Source organism: Perca flavescens, chromosome 22 (assembly GCF_004354835.1).
Source record: "Perca flavescens isolate YP-PL-M2 chromosome 22, PFLA_1.0, whole genome shotgun sequence".
In the NCBI taxonomy this organism is placed as follows: domain Eukaryota; kingdom Metazoa; phylum Chordata; class Actinopteri; order Perciformes; family Percidae; genus Perca; species Perca flavescens.
In genome coordinates this window covers 4,203,334-4,217,785 of record NC_041352.1, presented here as the reverse complement: position 1 = coordinate 4,217,785, position 14,452 = coordinate 4,203,334, and the positions used below count along the sequence as shown (strand labels likewise).

Genomic DNA, 14,452 nt, shown 5'->3' with positions numbered 1-14,452 from the left:
AAAAATATAGAATAACAACAGGCTTATCATTTAACTTTCTCTTTTTTTAATGTTTAGTTACGGTAAGTGATTGAAACTTACATTTGAACAATTCATTTAGACTTTTTTTGTTTTTATTATTACTTTTTTCAGATTTTAAACTTTCAGGGTCAAAGTCCGAAAAAAAACCTCTTCAAAAGTTGACTTTTGTGTTGATACTATGCTCAGCATTGGTTTGTGCTAATATTGAGAACATACAATAAAAGCAGTACTGTCAAACTCACTCACGCATGGCCTTTTAACCCTTGTGTTCCCGTTGACCATGAACTTCCAGGTGAAAATTGGAAATTTGCGCTTTTTTCGATGTTGGCGCTTTTTACAACTTTTTTGTCACTTTTTTGTCACTTTTTTCAATGCTTTTTAAATGAATGGTCAATAATCCTAATTTAAATGACATCATACCTTATTTTTGTGTTTAAAAAAAGCAGAAACTATAAATTATTTGGACTTTTGGTTAAGATCAGATGATGTTAAGTGAATCACAGACTGGTTTATGTCAAAGTTTAGTCAGGAGACTGTTTTAAAACCATTTCCAATTTTTTTCAAATGCTATAAAATTGAATAAAACACCCCAAATTCAGGGAGTAATCATTAATTTGACCTGCGAAGAATGTTTCATGGCTTCCATACAACCAAGTTATTTTGGGCAATTTGGTTGAAAGAAACATTTCTATAATTAAAAAAACTTTGAAAACTGGTCAAATTTGACCCGAGGACAACACGAGGGTTAATGTGCCATTTGTGGTGGATGGAGGAGAGGAGTCTGTAGCTCTGCAGGTGGACCTGATGCACCACAGAACATCCACATAAAATCCTTTACAATAAGTCACTTTTATATAAATAGGAACATTTTGTTTAAACTGATGCCAAATACAAAGCATACTCAGACAGCACATCGTTGTTCACACTTCCAAATCTGAACACCTTCTCACAAGAAGGCCTTGTGTTTCGACAACGTGTTTTCTTTAAAAACAACAATGTGATACACGCATGGTAATAACCAATATGGCATCAGTTTAGTGCCATGATATTAATCTTAGAGAAGATGGAGGAAGGAGCATCTGAGAGGGAAAAACAGGCAAATATAGGAAAGGGAGGAAAGATTTCTGTTCGGCTCTAATCACTAATCTGTTGTGTTGAGGCAGCAGACTGCCTCAGAGGGCCTAATTGCATTTTTTTTATTAGGGCGTGCAATCTCATCCAAGGCCAGATCAAATGTTTCCATTTCTCGCTCTGCAATTAATTTATTCTTCATCTCTTTTGATAATTCAGGACTTAAATATATTGTGTTTTTCCACTTGCACACAGTAGTCTGAGGGAGCATTCTGTACGCTTCTATATAGTTCCTCTCCATTAACAGGCTAATACAGATCCCCTGTTTACATTTTCACAAGTCTTCAGTAGTCAGCACATCCTGCTCAAAGGACCCAGTCACTGTAGTAATAGCAACACATTCTCACTCCCATCACGTCAAAAAGCGATGCTTGGTCAGGTGTCTTTGGCGTTTCTGCGGACCCTAAAAGTCTCCTTTTGCGTCGTATTTAGACGCACTTGGTCGGGACTCTTGGCGTCTCTTTTTGACGCTCTGGGTCGGGACGTAGGTTTAACTGACATGCTGCACAAGAACGGGACAGTTAGGTTTAGGAACAGATGGTGGGTGGGGTTACAAAATGTACGTTTCAGTGACACGCTGGACCAGAGCGGGACTTGAACCCCGGTCTCCTGGGTGAAAGTCCTGTGTTGTTTGACCCATCCACCCCTCCAACCTACCTCCTTTTGTGGATGTTCGGTCTTTCATTCTAATCTCTACCGTGGTCTCTTTTCTCTCTTCCTCCATATTCTTTACATCACCTGTACACAGCCCATAGGCGCCTTGTGTGACAGTAATCATCATCCATGTGGGCCGTATATAGTTACATGGGATCAAAGGAAGCTCAATTATCGCAAAATCCATTTATAGTAATCAAATTACTCAAGGAATCGTTTCAGCCCAATTCTTAACATACAAATCAGTTACAGTGACTGTGGAATTGTGGCTTTACGGCATCACTGCAGTTAGAGAGTGCAGGTGGGACAGATGGCTGCTGCCTTCAGATGGCAGTCACCAGAACCAGAATCAGAAAAAGGCTTTATTGCCACAATAAGTTACACTTATGTGGAATTGGAACTGGTGAATGGTGCAAACAGAAACAAATATATACATACAAAATAACTTGAGTTGCAGAGGAAAGGAAAAGGTATTTTCTCAGCTGGTTGGAAAATGTAGAATAAAAGGGGTGTGTGTGATCGAAGGGCTTTAACGAGAGTGTGTGCTTTTAGAGGGGCTTTTATGACTTCACCAAATAAAGTGACCAAAATATTATGGAACATCAGTGAGCGGAGCTGCCGACCTGGGGTGGACCCCCACCTGAGACATCCCATCAGCCATTATTGGCACCAGATAGCAGTTTGCTGCTGGACTGGCGTCTCCACACCCTGTACCGTACCGCCCCTCCTACTGGGGCACGCAAAGACACTAAACCGCTGCATGGGAGGAAGTCACCTCGTGAGCCCCAGGAAAATACCAATTTGAAATACAGTATAATGAAATATATTTATTCTAAATATGCTGCCCAAGTGATGTAACTTCCTGTTTCCTGTGGCCTCCAATATATCTCTGTTGACATGAGCTGTAATTTGTTTTATTTTTGGTTGTTAGTATTGTTTATATATTTGTATTGTGTCATTATTATTGTTCTTGAGTAAATTAAGAAAAAAAATAGTGTATATATATATATATATATATATATATATATATATACTGCCCAAATGAACAGTTATCATTACCATCCTTAGTTATTAGTGCTGCTCCTGCTTTAGCAATATTCTAAAAGTGAGAAATTCGATCCAGTTGAGAGGGTGATGATGTCATCGCGTGTCAGAGTTGATTTTGTCCAGTTGAGTGAGTTGAAGAAGAGCTCTGCGCTATTTTTCTGTGTGTGTGTGTGTGTGTGTGTGTGTGTGTATGTATGTATATCTGTGTGTTTAGGTGTGTGTGCGTGCGCGCGCGCGCAAATGATGTGAGTTGACGTTTGTCACTCTGTGATGATTCTCTCTTGGATATACTGCACACTAGCAGTTTTGTTTAACAACATATCCGTGCATTTCCCTGCTGTGCTGCCATGATTCACGTTCAGGTTGGACCAGTGTGTGTGTGTGTCTCTCACCGGGGTCAAGAGCATTTCTCCCCATGAGCCTTGTATGAGGCTGTCACATACCATCAATTTTCTACTCAGATAGCGTTTCTCCGTCGGACGTCATCTGACCTGAGCCTCCTCAGGTCAGAGCTGATTTCTCTATACAGCCTTTGCAGGCGTTTCAGAGCTGCGCGCGCACGCTAACCTATTTCCCGTTTAATGTCAGACATTAGCAGCTGTTGGCATGCTCACTACATCAGAGGTCTGTCGGCTAAATGGAGAGAGCGACATGAAAAATTCAACCTGGGGAGACGAGGCTGAGCAGCCCGACAAGACATTCCAGACATCTCCGTCTTGCCAAGTTGAAATGGTGTCCTGTGGTATTACTGAGTGGTGAGGGGGGGGGTGACACACAGCCTGGGTTGCGGAGCCAGCGCAAGCGGCTGTGGTAATACATCAGGCCGATTCAAAGGGGAATTACAAAGATATATCGGACTCTGGGCTCTTGTCAGTTAGTTTTATGACACAGATCTCGCAGAGGTCAACCAGATATTAATCTTTTATTTTGAATGGTATCAGATCCAGTTAGAGTGGTCCAACGCTGGTTTAATGGATACAATGTATTTTTCCTGATACCATATTCATTGTAGTTTAATACTTCCTTAGCTGTTACAAGGACATCTTTAACCAAACCTGACTCAAAGCACTGGACACTCTGAGCCAGAGGTGGAAAGAGTAAACACATATTCCGCTTAAGTAAAAGTACTTGGATGAACTTCTACTTAAGTACAAGTAAAATGACTCGTATAAAAATCTACTCAAGTAAAAGTATTAACTGCTCATTTAAAATGTACTCAGAGTAAACTTTACTTAGTTACTTTTGTTGTAGCCTACAAAGCATTAGCATACTTTTGAACTATCCACCAGCACAGGGACGGACTGACAATCTGTGCGTTCTGGAAAAGTCCAGACCGACTGCACAAACGGCACAAAAGAAGTCTAATAAAGTGATATTAACAGCCAACAGCAGGGGGCGCTAATACGATCACTTACTGCATATGCTACGTGTAAAAGAAACTGAGGAAGAAGAATAGGCATACTAGTCTGGCTATCACCAATCCACAGCCTGGTCATGATGAGGGACAGGCAGCAGAGTTCATTTCACATCAGCAAGAGGTAGGCCTACTGGTAAGTGCCAGGAGCAGGGCACATTATAATAAGGCTGCCTTTATATCTATCTTAGCCAATTGCATAATCAGCTATCAACATGGGTGTGCATCATGATTATGAAAATTATAGAGCCATTTAGTGCTGTTGAACTTAAAGTGTTTAATCATTTCTGTTGAAACATTACACGCGTTAGAAATAAATCGCGGGTTGTCACTTTTGCTGCTAGGATGAAGACTATGGTATTGAATTAAACGGGAAAACGTCAGGCAACGTGCTAACAAACAGGGAAGGGGGCTAAATAATTCACCCAATTTAACCAAAAGTTTTTACCAAAAAAATCCTAGCTTGCACTTTCTGTCTGTCTTTAAATTACATCACATGACATATCATTTAGCTAACGCTTTTATCCAAAGTGACTTACAGTTGCTATATATGTCAGAGGTAGCACGCCTCTGGAGCAACTAGGGGTTAAGTGTCTTGCTCAGGGACACACTGGTAGATGTATCACAGTGGGAATCGAACCCAGATCTCCCACACCAAAGGCAGGTGTCATATCCACTGCGCCATCACCACAACAATCTTCAATGTCTTCCATCAGAGTGCAGTTTTTCCTTGTCTTTCATATTTGCGTTTACTATTGTGGAACTGGTAACTTTTTGTGAAAGCTTCACAGACTACATTGATGGGGCCTAGTCATTTTCATCATTTTACAGCCTTAATATGAATCAAAAGTGTAATATGACATTGACAAAATATTAAACAGGTGATTCAGTGCTAATTGTTTAACACAAAGCAACACATTATATCAATAATAGCTAATAACCTGTGTTTAAATGAATTTGTTTATTCAGGTTGAAGATAGTTGCAGCACAAAAGATGACAGGGAGAGTGCAGGGAAGTGCCAGGATGTCCCAGGATGCTCTACATCACAATATTTAAAAACGGCCCAAGTCAGATAGTCACAGCCTGGAACAATGTTTTGCTTACCAACCTCAGTAAAAGCCTAAACACCTGTCTCTACAGAGAGAGTTTAGTTGTAAAGATGGTACTGACCACAAATGGCTAATAAACACAACCCCAATTATCATCATTGGTTTTGAGATGTTACTTGCTGTGAATACCTTGTCTGATAGGCTACAGTATTGTGGCATAGTATCAGGACATCCTGGCTAGTGTCTGTCACGCACGGCTAGGGGCGAATGGCCGGATGATGGGCCTATTTGGGAGAAAGTCCAGGGCTGTTTTTTAGCCCCAGTCCGTCCCTGCACCAGCAGGTTGCTAGTGCCAACCAACATTAGCAATGTCAGAATATTTAGCTGGACATTTCCCTGAGCTATTGTCATTCAAATAAATTATATTCCTGTTATCAAAATACGTCCAAAAATGGCAATTGACCAAGAGTCACTTTTTGTCGTGCTTGGAGTGAGAATCTGTTAAGCAGAAAGAGTCAGGCAGTAGACTCAGTGCCTGTTAGCCTGTGGGTATTATTCCTGCTGCCTGTGGAGTTTAGCGGAACTCACTGCTATTTGTTTTTTTTTAACAAATGTTAACAATTGTATGCATGTAAATGCTTTTTTTTGTCTCCAGTTTATATCTTTCTTTCTGCTACTATCAACCACTGACGCTGTACTGTACATACAAGTTGCTAGATTGTTGTCCTTTTACTGAAGCCTAGCGCCTAACATTTTGGAAGGGTAATTAAGTTTAAAGTAATTTACTTCCACTGAGTACCAACACATCCTGTTAGGGATGCACTCTGGTGGTCTGACCAAATCCTCAAAATACTGGAAACATTCTAAAGTTTGACATAGTTAGAAGTAGCAACACAACACTCTTTCCAGCACGATTTTGCATTCATTATGGTCAATATTAAAGATATTGGCACGAAAAATGTTAGCTTCATTCAAAAACCTCTATATCAGCCTAAGAAACGTTATGCTGCCTGGATAACCCTAGTTCTCTGAGCACGAGGAGTGAAATCTCTCATTATGAGAAACCAAAATGGGAGAATGTTCATCCATGGTGGAGGTTTGGTGGTCCATTGTGACTGTATATAACTAACGTCTCTATGCAGAAATGCATGCATGCACCAAAGTTTAAAGTAGTAATAATAAGGCCCAGGATTAATGTCCTGAATGTCTAATGTAAGCCAAGCTGTCATTCTACAACATTAGGTTGTTACAGTTATATTTTGCACATTCATTTTCAGGCATCTTCACTGGTTGAGAACGTAGGCTGCAGAGCTAGTTAGGGATTTTAGCCGCTCACATCATATAAGACACTGTGCTGCAATGCACAACAACTTACTTTCAACCCAGGGACAATGGGAACAAAGGGCTCAAAGAAACATATTTCTACAAACAACTAATGCTTTCAGAATAATTTGAAAGATGTTATGATCACTTAGACAATATACACATAGTGGCTTTAAGTATACACCCTCAACATTTTCACTTAAAAAGGAGTTTAATATTCATTATTCACTGATGTACACATGAATGATCGTCTGGTCTTTTCTGAGAGAAATCGTCTGATGAACAAGAAGACATATTCTGGGCTGTTTTGAATAAGCATAGAAAAATATAAGCAGTGATATCCAACATGGCTGAACAGACAAATCAAACAACACTGCCTTCAGAAATTCAAACCTAAAGAGAAGTAGAGAAAAGATGTCAGAGTGCTGTGCAGCGCCGCCCACACTGTCAGATTAAAAATACCACGGCAACATACTGAACCAAAGCAGGGGACTGAAAAACAGACTCTCACAGCTGGATAGAACTCGTCCAGACAAACACAGTCAACACAGACTCTGTCAGTCTTCAAATGCCACATTGTGTAATCAATACCCAACAATGGGCATTGACATGCACACTCTCCATGCATGGTGCAACCACCACAATCCACTCACACAACATACAACTGTTTCGAGGTGGCGAGCCCACATGTTTTTGGGGGAAGCCCACATGTTTGTAAGATGCTAAATGGAATGATGTGAATTTAGAATCTGGGATTTGCAGCACAGCAAGCCTAAGGCTAAATTTCAACCCGTTCTCACTCCCAACTCGTAAAATGCGGACGTTTGGTCAGTTACTCTCAGCCTCAGACACAAAGCAAAAATCCCCCTTTAGCGTCTGTATGGTACACACCGGGTATAGCAGCTGCTCCACCCCCACCTCCACTCCAGTAGAAGAACTAATCTCTGTTTAAACTAACCTCAACCCAAACCTCATATCTCCTCAACATTCTGCTATACTGAGCATGCGAGTGCCAGGGTAAAAAGGAGGGTAGCATGTGTACTCCGCCCGTTGATGGTAGTTGCCATGGAAACGTTAGTGGCGGCAGTGGCGGTGTCGCCAAGGATCTCCGTTTCTAGCCGTTGAGACTGCAACACAACCCCGCAGATTCCAGACGAAAACGGGTCAGAAAATGTTTCCAAATGTCTCCGGTTTAGGGGCTCGGAAACGCCAGAGCAGGGGGAATGAGAGGGAGAAACGCCAGAGCAGGGGGAATGAGAGGGGGAAACACCAGAGCAGGGGGAATGAGAGGGAGAAACGCCAGAGCAGGGGGAATGAGAGGGGGAAACGCCAGAGCAGGGGGAATGAGAGGGGGGAAACACCAGAGCAGGGGGAATGAGAGGGAGAAACGCCAGAGCAGGGGGAATGAGAGGGGGAAACGCCAGAGCAGGGGGAATGAGAGGAGGAAACGCCAGAGCAGGGGGAATGAGAGGGGGAAACAACAGAGCAGGGGGAATGAGAGGGGGAAACAACAGAGCAGGGGGAATGAGAGGGGGAAACGCCAGAGCAGGGGGAATGAGAGGGGGAAACGCCAGAGCAGGGGGAATGAGAGGGGGAAACGTGGCAGAAGGTATTGGTTTTCAAACCAAAACGTAGCGATGTAAATGTAGCCTAAAGTGCTTAAAGTTAAAATTATTTCAGCTTTTTCTCTTGCCGCTTAACTTTCAAGGGGCAACCAATTCCACAAGCAATGATTACGTATACCTGCGCCTCTCTGCTCTGCGCCCTACCTCGTGGTTTTACCGTGGATTATGAGTAGGCGGCTTAAGCTCCACGAGCAAATTTTAAACAAGAATTAGTGCATCCATGTTTCTATCACCAATATTTAAAGCTGACATTTATTATGCAAAATGAACTTTGTCATGGGTTTCCCACATAAATGTGTACCCAGTGTGTCCAGAAACCCCAAAATGTGAGCAAAGACCATGCTCTCTCTTTCTCTGCTCCATCTATCAGAAAATGTAACAACAAGGGTGCATGGGGATGGGGTTCATGTACCATAGAGCCACCTCCAGCTAGGTGACCGTCCCCACCCACGGAGTACCTGCTGATTCTACACCGCGGTCCGCCATTGTAATTTTCCTCGCTATCGCCGACCTGTTAACGCGGCACGAGCAACACCAAAGATTCTTTTGTACCTTAAAATAATGTTTCCAAAATGGTTTCAGTGGTTCATCAACTCGTAACAGGGTGAACGGCACTTCTGCATTCCCCTTGAGGCCCTCTATCGGCTATAACCGCACTATGCGATTTTGCCAGATCGGGTAGCGGATCTGTAGTTCCAATGACAGCGGTAACGGACAATTCCGCTTCCAACCTGTAGGGGGGACCGAAGAGATAAAATGCTTTGGTGTTGCTTTAAGAACAACTTCTAATGACGTAGGACTTCCTATTAGTCACATACAACATTATGTTACCCAGAAAATAAACTGTTAGCGACAAGGTAACTCTGTTTAACCGGCTACACCCAAGAGAACAGGCTAGTTTTGAACCATTCCCTCGCTAAAACACTTCTTTTCAAATAAAAACCAAGGTGAGCATATGCGACTCCACTGCACTGCAAAATTAAGTAGACTCAACTACAGCAAGAGTGGTAGCTCAAATGAGTCACAGGGTTGTTCTGTAATGTAATTAATATTTACAGTGGGCAAGTTAGTTAATGTTTGTGGTCCTTTTCACTTCCCATCAGTGGTAAACTGGACTTGTTTTAAACCTGTGTAATGTGGTGTGATCTAATGCTTCTGCACTAGAGAATAAAATGATTTCATAGCCAATAGGAATGAGCCACAACGATACAACAAAATCTAGGTTGTTAAAAAAAAACAAAGAAGGACGCAGGGACATTTTTGGGACCAAATTATTCATACATGCTCTTGGTTGAAGCTAAAAATGACACGACCTTACGGTGTTGATTCAGGCCAGAACATTACAATACGTAATTCCAAGTCTTTAGGTTACTGAATGGGGTAATTACAGCCTCATTTCGATAAATCCTCGCTGCAGCGGATGCTGGATGGCTGTGTTTGGCCCTGGCAGTGCTGTAATGACCGACACAATGAGAGTTTGAAGAGGAGTCGCATCATCTCCTAAGAGCTGCAGGGTGTGTGTGTGTGTGTGTGTGTGTGTGTGTGTGTGTGTGTGTGTGTGTGTGTGCACTTTGCTAAATGACCTAGATAACAGAAGCAATCTGCTCTCCCCTTCTATCGCGCCGGGGAGTTGCCGAAGGTCCAAAGCCGTGCATCCTTCGCTCATGGGCACTTGGGCAGACGCCGGCTCTCTGACACAGAAAATCAAAGCAATCAGCTAGAATCGGGAGCCTTTGTGGAAAATGTTTCATTTCTGTCTTGTACTGAAAGGATAAAGCCACAGTGAGTCCCACTCTCTGTGGATTCAAACATTCATGCGTGTCGGACTGCTGACCAAAGGGAGATGGATTGCTACAAAGGAGGATATCTTTTCATTTTTGTGAGGACATTCACACTCCATTGTACAAAAATAAAAGCATGCACTGCAAGAAAAGTTCTTTCGGTTTTCAGTCAGACATTTCACAAAGCTCTCATAGAAACAGAAAAGCAACTACACTTACTTTTATGAATTTAGGATTTATTTCTATTTGATGGTGTATGTACAAGATGTTAGAAAGTTAGGGAATGAGGGGCAAACAATCTGGGAACTTAAAAATAACTTACACAGTGAGTATAATAGAGTATAGTAAAATGTCCCGATTTTAATATTCTATAGAACATGAGTGTGACCATCTTTGAGAGCACACAGATCATTAACAAGCTTCCAGAGCTGTATTATTGTATATTACTGAAAAAAAAAACAATAAAAACATTGTTTAAAAGAGAAAAAAAGAATCTTCCACAGAGGCTTGAGGTTTTGGCAGTACGTGTGATCCCTTTTGGATGCAAGTTGAAATTGTCTGAAGGTACTGTTACTGTTAGAGGAGACATGCTTATAATGAAAGTTATGAAATACACTTGCAGCTCATTGTATCATATTTTCATTTGGATATTATGCAATGACTCTCAATAACGTTTTTCAATGTGTCAGTTACACTGGGACCAATCATCCTCTACAACTGCCTTGGCTGTGAGATGAACACTGCTGGTTTCAGTTCAGCTGTATTTACTGTAGAAACTGTACTCCATAACAACAAGGAGGGTAACTGTGTAACAACACTGTCCATACACAACAACATGGACCACCTACCTAGTCTACATGCATGACATTCCACTTCCGAGATTTTTCAGGTGACCGCAGGAAATTCCCCCGGATGTCTTTCATTTTAGGCCGGATGTCCGTCCCCTTCCTCTTCCTTTGTGTTGGCGTTCTAAACTCCGGTGGATTTCTGAGGACTATGGTTAACTGCTCTTCAGATCTCTGCAGCGTAAATCCAGACAGCTAGCTAGACTATCTGTCCAATCTGAGTTTTCTGTTGCACGACTAAAACTACTTTTGAACGTACACATGTTCCACCAAAACAAGTTCCTTCCAGAGGCTATTTAGCAGAGGTACATGGCTCCGTGCAGTGCTTAGCACCGCCCAAGACAATTGTGATTGGTGTAAAGAAATGCCAATAAACCAGAGCACATTTTTCTCCCATCCAGGAATGCTGTGTGGACTAGCAAGACCTTGTTTAGCAGCACTGTGGAGGAAGGTCTGGCAATGCTAGACTACCTTCTACGTAGGCTACGCGTGTCCTGGTACACCGTGAGTTCAAAACACGTCACTGTAAATTAGGAAGAACGATGCTGCAGGGCGTCATCTAAAGCGTTATGTCGACAACACCAAACACTTCAACACAGGGAGGAGGTGGGGCTGGTATCTGCACTGGCTGTGTAGCCAAGGGTTTTGTTTCTCAAGAGGTAGGGGGCCCAGTGCAGTCGGGATTTCAGTCAAAAAAAAAGGTCCTATTCCCTGCATTTGTACACATTTCAATTTGCCCTTCTTGATTTGTGGTCCGTATGGTTTATTTTCTAAAAAAGCTTGTATAAAATCAACCCTGTTGACTGTATAGCAGTGCTTCTACACCCTGCTACACCCTGCAGTGCCCTGCTACGTCCTGCTACGCCCTGCTACGTCCTGCTACGCCCTGCTTCATCCTGCTACGTCCTGCTACGCCCTGCTACATCCTGCTACATCCTGCTAAGCCCTGCTACATCCTGCTACGTCCTGCTACGCCCTGCTACATCCTGCTACGTCCTGCTACGCCCTGCTACGTCCTGCTACGTCCTGCTACGCCCTTCTACATCCTGCTACGCCCTGCTACGTCCTGCTACGCCCTTCTACATCCTGCTACGCCCTGCTACATCCTGCTACGTCCTGCTACGTCCTGCTACGCCCTGCTACGCCCTGCTACATCCTGCTACGCCCTGCTACGTCCTGCTACGCCCTGCTACGTCCTGCCACGCCCTGCTACATCCTGCTACGCCCTGCTACGCCCTGCTACATCCTGCTACGTCCTGCTCGCCCTGCACTCGTCCTGCCTCGTCCTGCTCGCCCTGCTACATCCTGCTACGCCCTGCTCGCCCTGCTACATCCTGCTACGTCCTGCTCGTCCTGCTCGTCCTGCTACGCCCTGCTCGCCCTTCTACATCCTGCTCGTCCTGCTCGTCCTGCTACGCCCCTACGTCCTGCCGCCCTGCTACATCCTGCTCGCCCTGCTCGCCCTGCTACATCCTGCTCGTCCTGCTCGCCCTGCTCGTCCTGCTGCTCGTCCTGCTACGCCCTGCTACATCCTGCTACGCCCTGCTACGCCCTGCTACATCCTGCTACGTCCTGCTACGTCCTGCTACGTCCTGCTACGCCCTGCTTCACCCTGCTACGTCCTGCGACGTCCTGCTACGCCCTGCTACGCCCTGCTACGTCCTGCTACGCCCTGCTACATCCTGCTACGTCCTGCTACGCCCTGCTACGTCCTGCTACGCCCTGCTACGTCCTGCTACGTCCTCTACGTCCGGCTACGTCCTGCTACGCCCTGCTACATCCTGCTACGCCCTGCTACATCCTGCTACATCCTGCTACGTCCTGCTACATCCTGCTACATCCTGCTACGCCCTGCTACATCCTGCTACGTCCTTCTACGTCCTGCCACGCCCTGCTACATCCTGCTACATCCTGCTACACCCTGCTACATCCTGCCATACCCTGCTACATCCTGCTACATCCTGCCATGCCCTGCTACATCCTGCTACATCCTGCCATGCCCTGCTACATCCTGCTACATCCTGCCATGCCCTGCTACATCCTGCCATGCCCTGCTACATCCTGCTACATCCTGCTACGCCCTGCTATCTTCTGCTATGTCCTGCTACACCCTGTAACGCCCTGCAGTGCCCTGCTACGCCATAAACTACTACAACTACTATTTCTAGTCATAGTTCCATTATCTTTATTGTGACAATTATTGCCATCGTTCATCACACCCCCAACCGGCCCCGTCAGACACCGCCTACCAAGAGCCTGGTGTGTCCGAGGATTCTGCCTAAAAGGGAGTTTTTCCCTCGCCACTGTCACACTAAATGCTTGCTCTTGGGGGAATTACTGGAATTGTTGGGTCTTTGTAAATTATAGAGTGTGGTCTAGACTTACTCTATCTGTAAAGTGTAATTGAATAGAACAGTAAATCTATTTTTTTTGTATTGTTTATTTTTAATTTAACCTTTATTTATCCAGGTAAGTCGATTGAGAACAAATTCTCATTTGCTTCACACATCATTCTCATTTTGATTCACACAGTTCCACATTCGTACGTGGAAGCTGCCCGGTACAACGCCACAGTCTGATCTGCTGGCCACTGAGCAGCTCCACTGGAGCGGTTGGGGTCTTGCTCAAGGGCACCTCAGTGGTGGTAATGAGGGACGGACAAGCTGCTCTTTCACTTTTCCCCACCCAGATTGTATCCTGTCGGTCTGGGGATTGAACAATCGCTTCTTTACCCATTAGGACATCACTGCTATAAACATCTTTTTTCGGGACAAACTGGGCTATTAGAATGTTTGTGGTGCAGTGATGGCACTTGAATGTAGTTATGTATGAATTCATGGGACATCAAACTATTCTGCCCTGGGGTCATTCCTCTTGACTAGATACAGTCTTTGTTTCATCTGCAATGGCGCACACATACATGACTAGCCGGACCAGCCTTACATTGGTTGACAAGACGTAAACAAGCTTTTGATTGGTCGGAATGCTCTCGCAAAGCATCGTGGCGGTTAGCATCAAAGCTAGTGGCAATAAACAACCTAAAATCCATAAATTGTGAACAAAAACGTTTCTCAATCTTGGATGTAAGAGTTTGGATTTATTGAACAAAGACCCTGGAAAACGCTGGACAGCAGAACATTTCTGAATGTCTTCTTCCTTCAGTCTCCCGGTGAGCTGTTCAAAATCTGCACAGCTTTCTACATCACTAGCTGAGATGAGGTGGCGAACCGTAGCGTGCTAGGGCTAGAATGCTAGCTCGTTGTGAACACCAACATAGCGCAGAGAGCTCAACACACAGGGTGAAAAGACGAGCTGCATTATGTATTGGTAGTTTTGTTCCATCTGTAAATATTGTATTGGTCACTGTTTGTATGTACAGTATACAACTCCTTTTATTTCCTTATATTTCCATATATATATATATATATATATATATATATATTTGTTGCTAAGCTGAGTGGATTGTTGCCAAACCAAATTTTGTTGTGTTTAACATGCAATGACAATAAAGCATCTATTTATTTATTTATATATATATATATAATTTTGTTTTAAATGCAC

General features: G+C 43.7%; 1 protein-coding gene across 2 annotated transcripts in view; it reads right to left on the bottom strand.

Annotated features, from left to right (window-relative positions):
• The window catches only part of plppr5b (phospholipid phosphatase related 5b), a 148,977-nt gene that overhangs the window by 27,118 nt on the left and 107,407 nt on the right, over positions 1-14,452 (bottom strand). The window lies entirely within an intron of this gene.